Source organism: Strix uralensis, chromosome 7, assembly GCF_047716275.1.
Source record: "Strix uralensis isolate ZFMK-TIS-50842 chromosome 7, bStrUra1, whole genome shotgun sequence".
NCBI classification, from domain to species: Eukaryota; Metazoa; Chordata; class Aves; order Strigiformes; family Strigidae; genus Strix; species Strix uralensis.
Window position 1 is genome coordinate 9,596,109 of NC_133978.1, and position 17,171 is coordinate 9,613,279.

The 17,171-nt window shown below is 40.4% G+C and overlaps 1 long non-coding RNA gene across 1 annotated transcript; it reads left to right on the forward strand.

Annotated features, from left to right (window-relative positions):
• The first annotated feature begins 8,334 nt into the window (after positions 1-8,334).
• On the forward strand, positions 8,335-17,110 carry LOC141945788 (uncharacterized). Its single transcript, XR_012629612.1, has 3 exons — positions 8,335-8,552; positions 15,111-15,225; positions 16,780-17,110. It is a non-coding gene; the product is annotated as an uncharacterized LOC141945788 (long non-coding RNA).
• Positions 17,111-17,171: the final 61 nt, after the last annotated feature.

Genomic DNA, 17,171 nt, shown 5'->3' on the forward strand with positions numbered 1-17,171 from the left:
AAATTCGAGTGTCTTTCTCTCCCTGAATTAAACATGTATGTTTAACCTTTTATAGCTGCCTTCCAGTGAGAGTTCAGGCTTTTTTTGCCACAGCAAGAACTGCAGTGTCTTAGTAGGCCTGTTTATTTTGAGGGTACTTTCTGATGATTTGGGATGTAGGAAAAGAACAAAGTTTCATCTTTTTTCCAGTTTTTCTAAGCTCACAGGGACAGAGATGTATATTTGTACAAAGTTATAAGAAAACTCATCTTAATGTGTTTTAAGTCAAAAGCAGTATACAGCAGTAAAGCTACTTTTCTAATCTGGTATTAAGTATGAGAGGAAGAGAAGGGAAAGAAATGTTCTTGCCTGTGTTAAGGGGTATATTTTGTGGTTCAGAAAAGAGTGCTTTTGCTATTTCTTTGTAGTAGTAAAGGTTATGGTATCTGGTGGTCTACTTCAGCTTTTCTTGATTTTCTTGTAATCAAACCTGATTACAGTTAAGTAGTTCTACTGCTGATGGATTCAGGTATTTTCTAATGGAGATTTGTTTTGAGAATCCACCATGATTTCTACTGTTTTGTCATCTTATTAAAACATTAATCAATTATTATATTTAATAATCAATACTGAAGCTTTAACCAATTTGAATTTATGGATATCTTTGTTAATTGTAGTGAGTGCTTTCTTGATGCTGAGACATATTAACTATCTTTGCATAGAAACAGAGGGGAGAAAAGCAGGCATAGTGTACTGTAAGGGCAGTGCTATAATTGAGTTGTAAACTATATTTACAGTTGAATTGTAAACTTTAGATGCCTAGAGACAGTGCTATGCATTTGTGAAAATTCTGTGCGTACTTTGTTGTGTCATCCCTCATGAAATCTCTGGTTTTGTCACCTTTTTATTGTATGCATTCATCACTTTAGCACAAAGCTCACCTACGTGGCATACTCAATAGCTTCTGTAAGAATTATTTGCTGTATCTGGCTGTATCGTCAAGTTTCTGGGCCTAGATCCTAAAGTGTCAGTAGCACTTTCATATGCTTGTCCTGTGTTCAGTGTCTGACTCTTGCTAAACTCATTGGTTGAATCCACTTGTCTCTGTCTCGTTGTTCAGCTGCCACTCAGGCATATCGCTGTGTCTCCACACCCTGCTCGAGTCGGCACAGGCCTCTGCATGCAATATAAAGCATGCTATTCCATCCTGACCAGTAAAATCCCTGTATTATGATGGCTGCAAGTGTCTGGGCACCAGGCCGTGAAAGTGCTTCAGTGAATGCTAATCTAGCTGATCCATGATGTTATTCTCTGTTCCTGGAACACATGCAGTTTTTCTTTAAATGCCTTTATTCTCCTGTCTCCACCGCTCCAAATGCTGAGCAATTGGTAGTTCTGCCTGTCTCCCTGTGCCTGACACTGACACAGCCGGTGGGTCTGTGAAGTGGATGAGTGAGCTGTCATTTGCTTTCTCTCCAACCTTTGTCTGAACAGAAATTAGTTGCTTAAGTATTTTCAGAAGACTGGATGAAAAGGGAGAGATGATCCATGTGATTGGTTTAATTTCAGGTTGCTTTGTCCAGGTGATCTCCCCCTTAGATGGTTCTTCTGTATTTCTTCTGGTGCCTGTACCCCTTATAAAGGAAAGCAAGTTCCCAGCATTGCAGGAGTTAACTTAGAAATTCTAGTAAACTGCTGAGAGGAGAATGCATTGCAAAGCAAGCAATTTTAATAAGTCTAATCCTTCCTGTATGTAAAGATGCTGGCTTGGATGTCAGTCGGTTTCACATGCTTTCGAGGCCATACCATACCTTTCAAGGTATATGGTATATCCTTCAGCTCAGAAGCAAGAAGAGGTTGAAGTCAGTCCTGCATTTCCCAGCTAGAGACTGAAGGTATGTATAAAGACCATTAGTTCACTTGAATGTAGAAAACACTAAATATAAGTTTTGGGGAGACTGAGATGAAAACCTTACTTTTGAGCCTCGGGGCTCTTCATGAAAACCAGCTGTGGCTTTTCTCTACTCCTGCATGGGGAAGAGCCTCTTCCTGCTCACCAGTGAACTGGTGGTGATGCCTGCTGCAACAAACCTTTTTCCTTTGGGTGTTATGGAGCAAGAGTTGGAGTATTTACAGTGAAAAATAAAAAGTGGAAGCTAGATACGGCTTGTGTTTGCAGGGTGGAACAAGATTAGTTCCAAATTCTTTGTATTAGTGAAAATGCTGTACAGTATGCCCCATATTTTTTTCTCTGAGGCTTGAACAAAATCTGTCATGTGAATTTAATGAAACTAGAACTGATCTGTGGGAGTCTCAAGTATCTTTTGTGCGACCATCTCCATCCTTCCTAACAAGGAGGGAAATACTCATGTCTAGTGGAACTGATTTAAACTTCACAGCATGAATGCTTTTCTTTGTCATACTGGGGATGAGTTGGAGACATTACAGGAACCTCACAGAACACCTGGGTGTAGCCATCTGTGTCCAGGGATCACAGCATGGTAGAGAGCATTTTCATAGCTTGAGATCCCCTCTCTAAAACATTACATGTCGCAGTGTGGAATGTATTTTTGGGGCTGAACTTCAGAAGTATACCACTCCTCACTCCTTTCTTACTCAGGCCTTATAGTCACACTCTGGCTTTTCTCCTGAAACTGAAGGCCCCTTCGATCCAGTGTGGAAAAGTAGCGTTGCAAACTGGACTCTGCCATTCTGGCTCTGAGTACATGTTGACAGTTACTGCTGAGTAAAACAGATTGTAACTCCATAGTGAATCTTAACACTGTACTGGCTGTCAACAGCAAAAAATAAGTGGAGTAGTAATAATGAGTACTTTATCTTTCTGTCTGGAGATGGAAATTTAAGATCTGCTGTGACCTGTCTTTTTTCATGCTTCCTAAAAATCATCCTGATTTTTCTCTGGCTCTTCAACATGTGCTATCTACTTTTGCTTATTTTCTAGTGAGGGAAAGAAGGAAGGTTAGTAATACGAAGTAATTTTGCAGTTCAGCTGAGATTGGTACCTGACCAATTCTTTGGAATATGCAGATTTGCTAATCTGCATCACCAAATAAGGCAAATTGTTTTGGACCACTTGTATAGGAATTTTTGCAGTCTTTGTGATATGAAAAGGGTTGGATGGTTACTTTTTTTTTTTTGTAGTGACTGCTGTCTAGGTATTGTTATTCCCCTTTCTGTACACCCGCCTGCACTGGGACAGTTGCACCATGCTTAGTTACCCCAAGGTAGACTGATGTGCTCAGGACCTTCTGAACCTTCAGGTGTCTCATGCCCCATGGGCTGGATCCAAAGCTGCGGAGGTGGCTGGGAGAGCCATGGAAGAGAGCCTTCCTCCACCCTTGTAGCTACGTGCAGAATAAGGTGGAAACTGGACTGTGCAGGAAGCACGGGCTGAGGTTGCTTTGCAGCTTTCAGCTCTGCAAACAAGCGTGCTGTTGGCCCACCAGGTTGGGTACTGTAAGGGTTGTAGCCTGCCACCCCCCTGGCTATTGGCAGCTTTATGTCTCTCCAGAACCTGAAACAGCAGGAATTTGCAGGTAAAAGGCCAGCTCAGCAGCCCTTTTCCATGGGCTGTGTTCTGCAGCTCTCTGCCGCAGCACAGTCTTGCCTGATGATCCTAAATTCTAAGAACAAACCAAAATGCCATAATGGTCAAAGAAAGCGCCTGGTGATTTCAAAATGGCACTAGACTCAATCCTATATCTAAAAGTGTGCCTAATACAGATGTGTGACACTGATAAACAACTGCAGAAGGATGTTGGGATGTCGTGCTGCCATGATAAGCAGGAGAATAGATGGACCTGGTTGAAAGGGAAGAGTGGTATTTGAGACTAATGAAGGGGCAGAGAGAAAATAGGACAGGTATTCAGATATCTTTTGTCTAGCCCTTTCTTCTCTCCCTAGCTAGGACTACAAAGCCAACTCTACTGGCTGTGAACAGCCCTAAGCTGCATAACAGTACTAGAGTCTGTTGCACTTACACAGCAGTGCTGGCACCAGAAAGAATCAGAGCAAACTCCAGTTAGATGAGAGAACTGAGAGCTGGATGAACTTTGGAGAGACTTACTTTCTGGAAAGCTAAGAGCAGACAGGAAAGTAGAGGGCAATGCCAGACAGAAAAGTGTAGAAGTACTTACCAGTAGGGAAAAGGAGGGAAGGAACCCTGTGGGAATTGCTGAGATGGTCGATTACCCTGAAAGGTCCTGAAAGTGGCAATGCAGGAGCCAGGACATTGTTCCTGAGATGTTAAAGGTTGCATATGACCCTCGGCAATGAAACAGCCTTCTTTACCTGAAATAGGTTATAATTTATGTATTGATGTATACTTGCTCAAATGGGGGAAAAAAAGATTGACAGTGAATTTTGGGGTTACTCTTTTGCTGTTGCATGTCTTGTAGATCTAGATCTACCTCTTGAGCTAATCTGTCAATTATCTAGGCCCCAAAGTAAGTAAAAAATATAGCACAACCTTGGAAGTAGAGAAATTAAAGTTCCTAAATATGATCAAATCCATAGCTGCAGTGTTACATATTGGCAAAATCTTGATTTTTCACAGAAATTGTAGCTAGAAGTGAGTTTCTGTGGATGGGTGGTTAAAATGATTAAGGCTTTTAAAGTTAATACACTCTTGTGTTGCTGTTGCTTGTCAGGACATACTTCTGTATAATTTTGAAATCATCTATTCACTTTCCCTGCACAGAGGTTTTGCAGCAGATTTAGTGAACTGTGTCATAAGTTTTATTTAAATTTATTTTCCTGGGTTTTCTTTCCAAAACAAGTGTTAGCCATGACAACATACATTTAATTCCTTAGAATTAAACCTGCTAAAACTTACTGCATTCCTCATGCTATTAAGGAACTCTAGGATTAGTCTGGCTGTTGTCTTGAGTGTTTAATTAAGGACGATTTTTATGTTGTTAGTTCCTGAAGATAATTAAATGTTTTCAAGTTAACTGTTTCATATTGTGAAAAGTCATTACATTTCTTTTAAAAGCTTCTGTGTAGACTAAAGCATCTCCTAATATTAAGTGGATATATTAGCTCTGTGTAACTGAAATTAATAACTGAATTAAGAGGGGAACCTATCTTTTTAGCTGAAACACCCCAAGAACTTCCCAGAGCTGCTCTGGGAATACTGTGCCCTTTTCCAGCAGTCTCCCTGATTTAAGGGATGATGTATTGTGAGAACAATTTGTGTGAGTCAAGATTGCACGATAAAGCTTTAACTTTTATTTTACGGTATATTTTAGAAAACCATTTAACTAAAATTATGGCCTTTTGCACTAAAATTCATGTTAACTATAATTTCAACCCAATTCTTACCTAGATTCTAGGGGAAACATGGTCTCTTGACACCAATAACCCTGATAAGCTTGTCTGGAGCATAATGATTTTTTTTTTCTAGAGAGAGATATTGCTAGGGAAATCTTCATGCATGTGCAAATGTGGTTAGAAATATTAATGTCCTGCCAGTTTTACCACCTATCTTAGCTCTATTCATCTGCCTGATCTGTAAGAGAAAGGCAAAACCAAACCCATTTTGGACTGAATACTATAGCACATTTTTAGCCCTGCCAGCGTGCAAGCTGGAGACCAGCATGGAAACTGCTCACGATAGGCTCTCGTTTCAGAGTTAAACTGGTTCAGGCTTGTTCCTATCTTTGTGTGCAAAGGGTCCGAGGGGAGAGACATACGGAAGGAAAACGGAAAGAAAAACATGAAGAAAATAATGGGCTTCTGTGAACACCATCTCCCATGTCTACAGAGAGCAAGAACCCCTGAAGGGTTTTTACACTTTGAACTTTTAACATTCAACATGGACCACTGTTTCAAGGGGAGGACTGTCAGGCAAGGAAAGAAAGACTTTGTTTCTGTTCTGGTGTTTAACAGCTTAACTACCCTACATTTTACAGAATGTTGATCTGAATAATGAAACAAGTCATTATGAGCAACACATGAAAACAGTTTGGATGTGCCAGGGGAATAACAAGGGCTAAGAGTGCACAAAGTGAACAGAATCTTGCCTTTGCGTTAGCTAATAACTGAGTGAGGGGGAAATCCAGCTTGTTTTTTAACAGGCAGTGGACCAGATTTCAGTACTCTTACTAGTTATATAGCTTGATTTTCCAAATACTTTCACTTTACTCAGTCTTTACAGAACTCTGTTCTTTTGAAGTATTCAGAATATTCTGATTCTGAAACTTTTGCTCAGTTTCAGGTTTCTGTTAAATGTAAGAAAGTATCTCCACTTTTCGTGGATAACCTCTTTGAAGAAAACTGTAAAAGTAAGCTACTTTCTTTCCTAATGAGTCCTAATGTTTAATTGATCAGAGTCAGGATGCCTCATGATAGTAATAAAATTTGCTCAAGATTTGCTAAAGATTTACTAGGTCAGGCCATTAAATGTTGAATAAACTATACACTGTTAGAACTGATTGTGACTGAGAGTGTCTTTCAGGCTACAAAATTCACATCCTGAATAGTTTATACTGGCACAAGCAGCCAAAATTGTAGCCCGGTATTTTTTTGTGTGTGTGTGCGGTATAATGAAAATATATTTAAACCTCTTACCTTCATTATTCGGTTTGGGTGGTTTCGGGTTTTTTTATTTTGGTTTGGTTTTCTTTCGGTTAATATGCTACCAGTTTTATTTGCCCGCTACTTGCTTCTCTTGCAAATCTTGCTCTTTGGTCCGTACTGCATTTTAGCAATCCTCTATAATTGCTGGGGCAGCTTTCCTTTACCACTGCAGAACTATATTTTAGAGTTTTTCCTTTAATGATACAAATGTCCTACAATTTACAGATGATAATGAACCTGCCAGGCTTAACTGTCATGCTATCATAGTCTCACCTGCTGCTGACAGTAAAACTTCCATGTTCTCACATGCTTTTCAGTTATTTCCTATCTTTCAAATGCTTTTCTTTTTTTACAGCACTGCCACTTCCATTTATGAGTTGCCACCTGATCTTATTTAAAATGTATTAATGCAAGAAATCTTTTAACATGTAATTGAGCAAACATCAATGAACCTTTGATCAGTTCCCCAAAATACTTGGATTTGTTGAGGGCTGAAATTGGCACTTACCTAGATATTGTGGGTCAGCTGTTGTTCTTGCTCACACTGATGAAATAACTAAAGTGAGGTTATTTTGAACTTAGACAAGCAGAAATGAGAACTGAGTTTCGTTGCAAATTCTAAATGGATGAGTGGGCTTTGAAATTAGCTTTGACGTCTTCTACACCTTCCTGAAAGTTTTAGAGTGGTTTCTAAACTGAACGCTTCCTCCAAGCCTCAGATCTCAGAGCTCGATGAAAGGCACAGCAACGTTATTCCCACAGGGGCAAAAGGAGCCAGGGCACTGTTCTCTTGACATTTATGCCCTAATATTAAAGTTGCTCACATGATGCTGAGGCTCCTCCACTTTCTTCCTCTGCAACAAATCCCAAAAAATAGAGCAGACAATAAAAGCCTGACACTTGCTACAGCTTTCCCATCCAAATTGGCCTAAGGCTGAGGTGGGGGGAAGTCTCAGCAAAGAGCAGAGGCTTTTTTGTTTGTTTTCCCCTCCCAAGTGCTCTGCTCAGAGGCAGGGTTCCTGGCTGCCCTCTTCTGTTTCCAGAGCAGTTACATAATTACTGCAGGACTTCAAAGATAGGTTAAAGGAAGCCATTAAGGATGTTTTCCATCTCTGGACTGGAGAAACTTAAGGTGGTTTGTCAGCCTACCCTAAAGCAGAAAACTTCCCTTTAAGCAAAATTATTTTCTGCAGATGCAGCTTTGATTCACTGTTGACCTGTTCAAATTTAAAATTAATCTCTTTTTACCTGTTTTACTTCAACTCTTTTAACTAGGGTAAATCTGCTCTAAGATTATTCTCCTTAGTGGTGGATATATAAAATAATATTTTTTTTAAAAATACTACTGCAGCTTGGAGCAATGGGATTTTTCTATGAAGACCCTGGCCCTGAATTTAAGATGCTGTCTAGTTGTATACAAAGTTTGTGCCAGTTGGCCTCTTGGGCAAATTATAGAGACTTCTTTTAATGACTGTTTGAGGTGAGGGGAACAAGAATGCGAAGGAAAATGGAAGAGGAAATTCATGTGTCAGTTTACACACCTATTAACTGTATAGGAATGCTTTGTGTGTTAAAAGGAAATTCCAAGCCTGGATAGAGATATTTAAAACAAACTTTCTCCAATGTCTCAACTATTTCCAAAATACAAAAATAAGTATAGCCAAATAAGGATAGCTTTTTTCTTTGTCAAATGGACACTTTTTTCTTTGTCCGACTCTCAAATCCTTTTAATATCCTTGCAGATACTATGTCTCTTCTGAGGGACTTCTCATTGCCTAAAAGCCGCATGAATCAATGGAGAAATAACCGTTCTCTGAGGCAAGACTCATCGCTAAGAGGAGAGAAGAATCTGAAGAGCTCACTCCAAGCCCATGCTACCCCTACCTAAATTACACCCCACTGCAGAACCTTGGCTTGGCTCTCAGTCTCATGTTGTAGTCATGGGTCTGACTTGTGCAATCCCACAGTTCAAGGTAGGACTGCTTCCTTCTTTCAGGAAGCATTCTAGATTCCTCTGAAAGTGGTTGTTCTTTGTGTTTAATACATGAATTTGCTTTGGGGAGAAAAAAAAAAAAAATCTCCAAAGCCTTGTGAATTCAAAGTAGAGACTTCTCTATGTACCTTAGATGTGAGATGTGATCTAATTTCGAACTGTTCAGGCAAAATCTTTTCAGGTTTTAATAGCTTTTGTAAGGGGCAAGAGGATCAAGGCAATCTCTACCCAGAAACTCTCCACATTAATTTAGTCTGGACGTGAACATGCTGCAAGATTTCCAAGGTAGACCTGTTTATGCCTGCTAGAGTGTACTTCAGTGTTCTCCAGTGACATTGTCTGAATGCCATCTAAATCAATCAATTGGAGCTCTATTTATGTATGTAATAGCATTGGGTTTTCTAAGATTGAGGTCAGTGAGCTGGTGGTTTAGCCTCTCTCTCTTGATCTCACTGTCAAAGTGGGATTGCCTAGTCTGAAACACACTGGTAGACATTTTGCCATTTGATGCTTTGCTCGTATGCATGATGCACAGGCAGTTTCACCCACTGTTTCAGAGCCCAGAAATTCTGTAGTTTAAAGGAAACTGACACACAATAGATGCATTCTGCCCTTTCTATCTTTAGAGGGGGGTGTTCTCTTGTGCCTCATTCATACGTATTTTTTTGGCCTGTCATACCAGTAAGTCTTACGAGCATCCCTTGTGAAATAAGGATAACACCAACTGTCCAAAACTCAAGTGCTATAAAGAAACTTCCTGCCGTGTTCAAAAGTGAATGAATGTTTCTAAACACTGACAGCAGTTACAGAGAGCCGATCATCTGAATGATTATGCCACTCCCACATGATTCTAGCTGCTGCTACAGTAAGCATCTGATGCCTGATTTGTAGTGGGCAGCAGGTACTCCATAAGACTGTCAAGGCGCCTCAGCCTGGCCATGTTGTGTAAGGAGCGTTATTTGCTACAGGTGCGGAGTCTTCCTCAAATGGGAAAAAGCCACAGACAATGGCAATGGAAAATAAATAAAACCCTGATGCTTACAAAATGATTGAGGAGTACTGTAGGGCTTTGGACAGGGCTTGCTGTGTGAATATGTTGCATTGGAAGAGTCATCTGCAGGGCAGAGAAGAAACCACCTTCCTTGGCCCGTTTTCAGGACATGAATGAGTATGTAACATAGAACCATAGAGTGGTTTGGGTTGGAAGGAACCTTGGAGATCATCTAGTCCCAACCCCGCTGCCATGGGCAGGGACACCTTCCACTAGACCAGGTTGCTCAAAGCCCCATCCAACCTGGCCTTGAACACTGCCAGGGAGGGGGCAGCCACAGCTTCTCTGGGCAACCTGTGCCAGTGTCTCACCATCCTCACAGTAAAGAATTTCTTCCTTCTGTCTAATCTAAATCTACCCTCTTTCAGTTTAAACCTGTTACCCCTCATCCTATCCCTACCCCCCCTGATCAAGAGTAGCCTGTATCCCCCTTTAAGTACTGGAAGGCCGCTATAAGGTCTCCCCGCAGCCTTCTCTTCTCCAGGCTGAACAACCCCAACTCTCTCAGCCTGTCCTCATATGCATATGTTCTACTGACCATTTGATTTTCTAATTTTTCTGCTTGTTCCACTACTTGTTGTAATGATTACTGGACACTTCAAAGTAGATTGCAAAGGTTTCAAAGGTAGATCTTGTTACATAATTTAGTTGGTAGGTGATGTGCGTCAGAGATGAAAGCTCATCTAGGTTCAACTATTACACTGAGGTTTGGAACCATATCAAATGCCGACCCACACAACTCTGACTCCGGGTCAGCACAAGAGCACAGCACTGGCAGATCTTGGGCTGCTAGCTTACTAAATACAGTGTCCTGATCCTTTCATTTGGCAATCTTTGCCATATACTCTGAGTAGCAAAGCCCAAAATCCAAATAAAGTTTAACACAGGTACAGTTACACATTTATGTCTGGTTTACAGGGAAGTTACAGAGGAGTCCCCAAGTTTTTTCAGGGAAGGCACCCTTTTTTGTATTTGTACTTTTTTGGTAAGGAAGCTCAAATGATTAGTAAACAGACAATGGTTTCCAATTCTCTTCACAGTCATTGGGAGGATGATTCACATAAACTTGGAGGGAGTATCACATTGCAGTGATAGAACACACCGGATATGTTTACATTGTAGTTGTCAGACCAAGTAAATTTTAAGCTAATTTATTGCTGGTAAATTGTCCAAGCTCTTTGCAGATGCAGTGAGATTACCAGTGCTTGAGATAGATGGTTTCAATATAACACAGCATTTATGCTGCAGAAAACAAGTATTGATGATTCGAAGGCAGAGCAAGCATTAACAAGTGGAGGACAGGAGTTAGCAGGAAAGCATGGTACAGATGCCAGGATTTCTGAGCGGCAGAACAATGACCCACACCTGCCCAACGCAGGCTGTTTCCTGCCTTGTCACATGTGAGCTGCTGCAGAAGCTCAAGGAACATGTCTGCGCAGCCCCTGCTTGCCTGTCCTTTGCAAATCATGGTGAGCTGAAGAGCTGAGCCTGAAAGCAACAGGCCCTTAGTGAGCTTGCTTCTCATCTTGAGAGCTTAGATGACAAAGGCATGATGCCAACAGGAGGAGGTAAGCTTTTCTTGGTTAATGTTTCTTTTTGGACGCAGAAACTCACTCACAAACTGTTTCTTCGGGAATCAGTTATGACAGAGTTATTGCGGGCCTGGGCATGAATGTAAAGCCTGCTTGCCATTGCTGAGTAACTCTGCGTGAGTCCGCACTAAATGCAGACTAAGGGTGTTTACAGTGGACAGATCTATATTTAGACAAGCCCTGGTGGCAGCTTAACATAGGCTTAAAATAAACCTCTTCCATTGTGGAATCTTCCTTTCCTTCTGTGCCTCCACTAACTGAGTTCGTCTTGGCAGTATGAAATTAAAATATGTAGGCTTTGTGGGACACTTTACAGACATTTGGAGATAACTTGTGAATTGCTTTAGCATGTGCTGTATCGCCAACAGATCAATGCATAAGCATAACTACAAAAAGGCAGTGTAATTTGGAATCGCAGTCTCAGCCTGTGAAAACCCAAGACTAGGCTAAGGGCAATACTGGAAATAACTGGCAGAACTGCATTATACAGGAAAAAATTGACAATATTTGCATTGAAATGAGATTGCACTGAGATGAATTTAGGTCTCTTGCTGTTTCATACTGCTACTATTAGCCTCTTCATTTCATTGACAGAAAATAAATGCCTTCCTCAGTATTTTAATGTAGTTAAATAAGTGAGGGAAAAGCTAACACAACTCTATTAAATGGACTTAATACTCAGGCAAGATGAAAAGTGTATGCCTGTACTCTGCAGAGTCTCACAGGAATGCATTATGCTACTTCCTGCCCTGATAAATGTGTGCCATTAAACTTTGGTATTCTCTACTGACAAGAAGTAGATGATTGTCAGTGGGTAATAAGCAAACAGCACTTCTGAGGAGCCGTCTCCAGTGTTCATGCTCTACCTGGTGACTACCTCAACAAAAATACTTGCCTTTGATATGCTGAGATTGTCATCTTGCTCTGGAGCTGAAGTCATCTACTTGGCCCGTGTTTGCAAAGGCTGTTTTACATAGTCTTTACAAAGACTAAATGCTATCCACCAGAGGGGAACTGAGGATTTCTAGAGCATCCGACTGACACAGTATTGAACGATCCAAGTCCCACTGGAAAATCAGCAGGCGTGTGATGTGGTTGGTAACAGCCTGCTCCGTGTCATGTGCTCAACAGGCAGAAGCTGGAGATAGTTCTGTGTAACAAATGAGTCATTATTTTCTTAAAGGACGTTCTTTATGCATTTTTGCCACCTCATCATGCCCTCTGCTACAGCTCTGATTACTGCAGCCATCACCCAGGAGTTTGTAGCATGGGACTAGAGGGGACATTCTGGTACTTGCTTTGTTGTAGTTCATGCTGCTTTTCAGCATTACTAAGGATCCAGTTCTCTATTTTCTGTCCACCCACTGCTGAAAGTAAAAATGTGCTTAACCAATTTGCATCATATTCTTTATTAAAGATTGTTATGCTAGCCTTTTAGGGCATGAAGGTAATAAAAAATAAAACTTAGAAAAGAGATCTGATATTCCTGATTAAGAACAAAAAACCAGAGGTAGCATAAACCAGTCTGCCTCCCTCTAGTTAAGCAAGCACTTTGTGCCCTATATACAATAGCTCAGAAAGAGGTGTGGCATCTAGAAAGGGAAATGGTGTTTTATTAAGTTATTTTCTGCAAAAGTGATTTGATTATGTATTGTGGTTTTTTTAATATGCAGGTATTTTCACTGACATCTGGTTCTCTAATGTAACCATACATACTTTTATATACAAGATTCGGTCCTATATGAGATGGCTGCCTTCTGTAAGGAATCTTCTTCCAATCTGTAAAGAAAATTGAATCCTTTCCCTAAAACATCGAGTGCATTCTGAGCTATCCCAGTATAACATGCACCAACTTAACTAGGTTTTAGCTTTACTCGAGGGACACTTATCAAGATCAATGCTACATGGGGAGATGGGGTTGAACAACAGAAAATTTCTATCTTGGTAAAAATAGCACTTTTGGTCTGTACTGGCATTGATCTTGGTGAATTTATGGCAAACTTAGAGGTCATGAGAGACTTATGCCATAATAAAAATGTACTACTTTATATTCCCTGAAAGTGGATGCTCTAGAGAAATGGAACTGATAAATTTCTTTGCTTGGAGATGCAGCACTAATTTTATTTCCATTTCACACTCTTAGCAGATGTGCTTCATGCTGCCAGCACTTATTTGTCATTTCATGTGCACTATTGTAGTTTAATTGAAGTATATGTGATTTTTTAGATAGCCTTAAATTATTGCGATTTTTCCTTAATGTTCTAATACATAAAGCATCATTATTTAACAAACCCAAGTAGTTCCTTTATCAGTTTAGAGAATGCAAATGTATGCAGCAGATTCAGAAGGTTACATTATGTAAAAATTGTCTTAGTTCCCTCGTTTGTTATAACAAACTTCCACTAAGCAAGTTTACTTCTGAAATCTTCAAAAAACATCCTTATAACTAAGATGAGTTGATTGTGTTGCATAGCAAGAGTATTTAAGTCAGAAGCAAGATGAAATTACTTTTCTTAGATAACTTTTTCCTGTAATCTTTCCATGTTCTCATTAACTATATGGGTAGTGTAAGAACAAAAAAAACCCTTTCAGTCATGTAAAGTAAAAAAATAGATTATAATTTTTCAATGTAAGTGACTGCTATATTTCTTTTGTTACAAGTTTTGCAGAATCATAGAATAGTTTGGGTTGGAAGGGACCTTAAAGACCATCTCGTTCCAACCCCCCTGCCACGGGCAAGGACACCTTCCACTAGACCGGGTTGCTCAAAGCCCCGTCCAACCTGGCAGAAGGTTTGCATGTGATGTTTATTTTGCATGTATATAGAGATTCAAAGACTAAATCAGAAAATTAATTTACAAATCAGCATTTGGAAGTATACAACTGAACAGTTTGTCAGATGGTGGTTAGATTGGTGATTCCGTTCACCTGAACACCTACTTCAGGTCTTGCCTGTGTTATGGGACCTCTTCAGAAGACGATGGTGTGGACACACTGCATTGTGTGCTGGCAGCGACAGACAGACAGACTGGGTGGGGGGAGGCAGTTCTGCCACTAGATCTGCATCTCCTCAAAGTAGGTTAAGTTCCCTGCCAGCATAGCTGTGATGACACCAGGGGTTTTTGTAGTACTTTACTGGCATCTTGGGGGGAAATCTGTATTCTTTGCAGCTTAAGCAATCTTATTCCTTTTCACACAAATCTGAGGGAAGGTATAATGATCCTGCTTAATGTGGTCAAACAGCACTTGACGAGCCTCACTCTTGCTGCCTCTCACATGAAGGGTTAAATTATAACTACTGAAGTATTGCCTTTTAAGGCTGCTGAAGACAAATGAGTGTCCTTTAGACTATGTAAGTGCACAGATATTTAATGCATCTGCTTAAATTAAACTCTAGTCAAACTAGTGATTGCTTTCCTCACCTTTTTCCCCTTCAATCATTAATGGACATTTTCCACAAGCAAGTTAACAAAACACCTAAGACAACAATGAACTTTGGACATACTAGCTTGGCCCTTTCATTCCAGAGTCTCTCCTATGCAGACTTTGTAAAGACTGCAAATGTACAAAAGGATGCTTCCCAATCTGGACCACAGGTTACAGGACAGTGGTTGATCGAATATTTGGAACTGGTTTATGTTTTGAGATTTTCCTCCATTGCGGATTATGTGCCTTGTTTTTAAAAAACCCATAAACAATCAAACAACAAAATGAAAACAAAAAAACCAACCAACCAACCAAAAAACCCCAAACATCCCCCCACTTTACCCAGGGTGATAATTCCTTTTTGGTCAGTTTAGGGGTGTTCAGCATTCCAGCTGCATTCTTTGCCGGGAAGGACCCCTTCCAGGATGGCTGTATGAATACCCTCTGAATTTCTTCTCTGTACCCTCAGGAGCTGCTGCTGCTGCACTGTCTGCAGAGTAGAGAATTTGTCTAGATCTGTATGCTGATAGAGCTGTGAGTGACCTAGAACTACACATCCTGCCACATGGATTCCCAAAAATAAGGTAACTTTTTAACTAGGTGCTGCTCTCCCCGCTGGCCATGCTACGTGAGTACCTTTATCCTTTGGATTCTTAAACCCCAGAGGCTGAGGGAGGGAGGGGTTTTATAGGCATTGTTCAATGTTTTACTTCATTTTCTATTTTAAAGTGAGGATTTAAGAATTCGTCTGGTTATGTGTGAGACAAAAGTGTGGTTATGAAAGATGTGGCTATGGCATCATTATAATTCACTTGCCTTTGAAGGCCCTGTAGGAAGGGTTTCTGAAGTGAAGATATGAGAAGATTAATCAGTGATTTGAAATCTAAGCCAAATGGCAGTTGCCAAAATACTGTAGGCCAAGTGAGCAGAAACCTAGAGTTGGAGGGAGCTGCATTGCTTGTTATGAAACCAAGGACAAAGGAGACATGGAGGAGGGACTCTCCTCCAGCCTTTTGTTTTTGTCCTTGTTTTCACAGGTCTGTCTCTTGCCAGCAAAGTTGCCTTCTCAAAATTATGGTATGAGCTTGACTGGCATGTTCATATGAAAAGTGAAGTTAATTAAAAGCGGAGCACTTGTCATCAGGAGGTCATCCAGAGAAGTTAAAGCAAAGCAATTGGGATCAATATGTATTCATTTAAAGTTTTATTCCCAAGTGGAGCTTCTCGTTCAGATCCAAAGCTGCCTGTGATCTAAAGTCAGTTTGCATCTGCATAAAGATCCAGTGTATTTCAGTGTACGCTCTTAACTGGTGTGCCTTAACTCTTCTGGATGTTCCTGTACAGATAAACCATTATGAACTCCAAGCTTCTTGTATGCAGGAGTCCAATGACTACTTGTGAATATACGAATATTCTTCGTCACCACTTTTTCTGATGCTCATGACCAGTTTTGCTAGAGTGAAATGTCCTGTGCTTAATTTTAGCCCACAACATTGGCTTTTAAGCTTCTGTAGAATTCAAAAAATAAAACACTTCTATCAAGCACTCTAACAGGAACTGGAGCTTTATATACACTTGTATGCAAAAAGGTTTTATTGTATTTATTAGTTTTGTACTGAAGTGTAGGAAAGAGCATATCTTGAACGGTTGTTTCAGAATTGTTATTTTCCAGTCATCTCTTGTGTGGCTGTGGAAGATTTCAGTTAGCCTTTCGATTTCAGCCTGCATCCTGGAGCCCAAGAAATGATCAAAGTAAACAGAGGCTGTTTACTATCTGGGCAGCTGTCTTCAGTCATTTGTTTCTGCAACCCAGTGCACGTGTGTTCCCAAAATGCTATGCTCTCCCAAAGAAATTGCAGCCGGTACCAAGTTAGCCTTGCTTTCCTAATATCTAAAGCAGTATCTCTTGATGGAGTTTAAGCCCACTCACCTCTTTTAGCTGTCTAATGTGTGTGCAGAACAATTCATTACTTTTTGCCATGACTTCTTGTATTTCTTGAAGAGTGTTTCCCCTCTGCCTTCTCTCTAGGTTAAATGCCATTTATTTCAGTTCTCCTCCCTGGACCAGTTTTCTAGAGCTCTGATTCTGGGTTTTTTGGTTTGTTTTTTTCTCTCTTTTTTTCTGTTTTTCCTTTCAGTTGGCTGCCCTTTTTGACATGAGATACCCAAAACTGAACCATGTGCCAGCTGAGGCCTTCTCACTTCAGAGCTGTCATTCTTCTGCCAGTCCTTCCAGTAGCAAGTATTAATTTTAATATTTACCTGGACACTCTGAGGTGGATCTAGGCACTTTAAAAGATACTTGAATTTCATAAACCTTTGTAAATATTGCACCGAGGAGTAAATCCGGAGTGCAGGTCTGAAAAGGAAGTTATGTCGTATCTGTAGGAACTGCACAGGCTCTAAATATCTGAGATTGCTTCAGAATTTCAGCTCTAGGAATATTTCAGCTCTTGGAATTTCACTCAACTCCGGGAATGTTTGTATTTCCACCTGCAGTTTGTGTGGGTACCTGAGCTGACCTAACAGG